The following is a 3,078-nucleotide window of genomic DNA, read 5'->3' on the forward strand; positions in this document are numbered from 1 at the left end:
TCCCAGCGAGCTTGGAGGCTCTGCGAGGTTCACCTAGAACGCTGAGCGCACGCACGCACTGCCTCACGCCACTCGGCCCTCCCTCTTCCCTTTTCTCTCTCTCCGCACTAAAGACAGCAGCTGTTGGTCTATGAGAAATAGAACACTGTGTCCCCCCCTCCCCTCCCCTCGCCTCCCCCTCCCTCCCGCTTGCCCCTTCCCCTCCCACCTCACCCACTCACAAAGACCTCCACTACACACACACACACACACACACATTCAGCATGTCCTCACAACACCCCCCTCCCCCTTTTGACTAACATTTCCCACTAGCCTGCTGGCAATGGGGGGCGTAAAGGGGGAGGATGGGGGGCACAGTGTGTGTTAGTTAGCATGGCCTGGAGTTGTATTGTGTTTGACAATGTTTTCGGCAGCAGAGTGACTCTTTTTTTTTTTTTACTGCCTCTGCAGTGAAAGAGAGCTGTGGTGAGTAAGGATGTGCAGGAGGGTATTTTTGCACCCTGTGTGGGTTGACTGCCAAGCATCACTCGCCCCTGCGCTGCTGCTGCTGCTGCTGCTGCTGCTGCTGCTGCTGCTGCTGCTGCTGCTGCTGCGGGGAGGTGGTGGGGAGGAAGGAAGAAATACACCATGTATGTGGTTAGAGGCAGAGTGTCAGCCTCGAATGCTGTTTAAGAAGAATACCAGTGTTTGTATAGTGTGTGTGTGTGTGAGTGAGCGAGTCATTGACGATTTTCTTTTTGTGTTTTCGTGTCTTGGGTGGCATAAAAGACTCACAGATGGAGCCACACTGAAGGGTTGCAACTTTCCAATGACCAAGAGGTTGCGGTGAAATGAGCCGTGCCTAAATTTGTGATCTCGTGCTCGTCTGTGTCTCGGCCAGTGGCATTAAGCAAAGCGATCAGGAGATGAGGAAAGTGTGTTTGGGGGCAATGAGAAAATGGCAGCCCTCGACTTGAAAGGAGTACACTAACATTAACACCTGTCCCATACTTAAGAATGCAGCCACGGGTATCATAGACCAACATTTATGGGCTATCGCGAGTTAAGGACTTACTCAAAAGATGGCAGTGTGAGATCTTTGCACCAACTTCCATTTGTCACATGCAAGTGAGCTTTGATTTGCACACAATTGTATAAAAGAAAAAAGAAAAACAGGAACAAAAAAGTAATTCTATCTTACAACATAGAGACCTAGGAAGTGGCAGGACGAACAAAACTGCAAAAGGTACTTCTTTGTCTTGATCCTCTGCTTTGAAGATCCACGAATCAGCCCTTTGTGATGTCACTGATACTAAAAAATTATTACAACATGGGGCCTTTGAGAAATTAGGCGAGTGCAGTATTAATTTCCTCAAAAACGTTCTGTTTCTTTGTGTGACGTGTTATATGGGCTGGGATGGTACACACACACACATACGCACGCACACACGCACACACGCACGCACATACGCACGCACGCACAGGCTTTATGTTATTTGCTAAACCTAAATGGGGGTTGAGGGAGACTCACACAACTAATGTGGGACTTCCTGTTTTTGTGGGTGCGTTTGAGAAGTGGATCTTGTGACTGCTACTTTCACATCGTCAAAAACAAAAAAAAAAGAAACTCTCCGGCATTTCCAAAGAGGCCTTGAGAGGCAAAAGCGGACTGCAGTTTTTATGTTCTCCTCGTACGGCTTTCATCACTGCGCATTTGTTGCACACAGTGATTTGTGAATGACAAAAAAATAAGAGGAAGGCAGAAATTATGAAATGTCAAATCATATGAAGACAAGGCACGGCTGCAATTTGTTTTTAGCCCCGGCGTGCTTCCGTACATGTCTGAGGCCTGGAGCCCTGAATGCAAACCATCTGAGCAAAACTCCATGTACCAGAATGCACCTGTGCCCGTCCATCAGGGCGCAGCAGTCGCGCAGAGACGTGCAAATGCTGCTGCAGTGGAGAAGAGATGGGGCGCGAGAATTGAAAAAGAATGTGCCATTTCTGCCTGAACGTAGCAGGATTCCACACGAGCCAGAGTGAAAGTTCAGGCTCTGCTGTGGTGGGAGACAAAACCAACGTCAGAGAGTTTCTCATGTGTCACTGGAGCTCATTGAGTGGGCGTTTTTTTGTTTGTTTTTTTTTTATACAACCGTCTCATAATAATGACGCACACCTCAGTCTTTCGCTTGTGTCAGGAGGAGGATGCGTGTAAACGCGTTTCCCAACAAAGCAGAACCATCAAAAGTTGTAAATCTGAGCTGTTCAGATGGGTTTATGGATCTGATCTGACTTTATTTTTACAGGACACAAAAAAAAAAAAAGGAAAAGAATTCTTTGGGGTTTGCACCCAACCGTGAGGTGAACAGCTGCTGCTGGAGGTCCTGAGGTTGTAAATGAAATCTGAGAGCAGAAGGAGGACACAAATGGTGGCAGATGCCGGTCTTGGAGGGAGAGCAACACTTTAGATGTTCCGCTGCTGTCTGCGGTGCATTTTCTTGATGTTAGAACACCGACTCATTGTCCCGTCCTTCTGGTACGATCAGTCTTCCTTGTCTGATTTATTCACGCTGCTTTTAAATTATGAAACCCATTTGAAACAATGGCAGTGATTGGTATAAATAAGACAGAGGATCACGTTTTGCCTTTTTTCTATGAATATCATCTTTGTTGTTATGTGTATCTTGGAGACACCCACTAACACCCACTAACCTCTGGCCAACGTTGCTCTCAACACACTGTAAAAACTCACGCTGGTGTCTTTGTGTGTCGTCACTACATTGATTGACCACAAAACCCGTAAAAAAGAAGAAAAAAAAAGAATCTCTGCAGAAAGCATAATTAATGAATTTGTATGCGGGGATACCGGAAGAAGGGTAGCGAGGAAGACAATTTGCATAAGCTTCAAGAGAAAGTTTGCCTCCAGTCAGACCCAAAGTATACAGACTACTGTGGAACATCCGTTTGAATTAATGCTTCCTAAGCCATTCATTAGCTCCGACTGCACAGAGGTCTCTGTTTAATCCTCCCTATCCGATACAACTTCACCAGAAAGCATTAAATTGTAAAAGTCCAATTGTGGGTCTTGATCAGATGGGT

Source organism: Nelusetta ayraudi, unplaced genomic scaffold, assembly GCF_046127955.1.
Source record: "Nelusetta ayraudi isolate G7.1 ecotype Tasmania unplaced genomic scaffold, CSIRO-AGI_Nayr_v1 ptg000135l, whole genome shotgun sequence".
NCBI classification, from domain to species: Eukaryota; Metazoa; Chordata; class Actinopteri; order Tetraodontiformes; family Monacanthidae; genus Nelusetta; species Nelusetta ayraudi.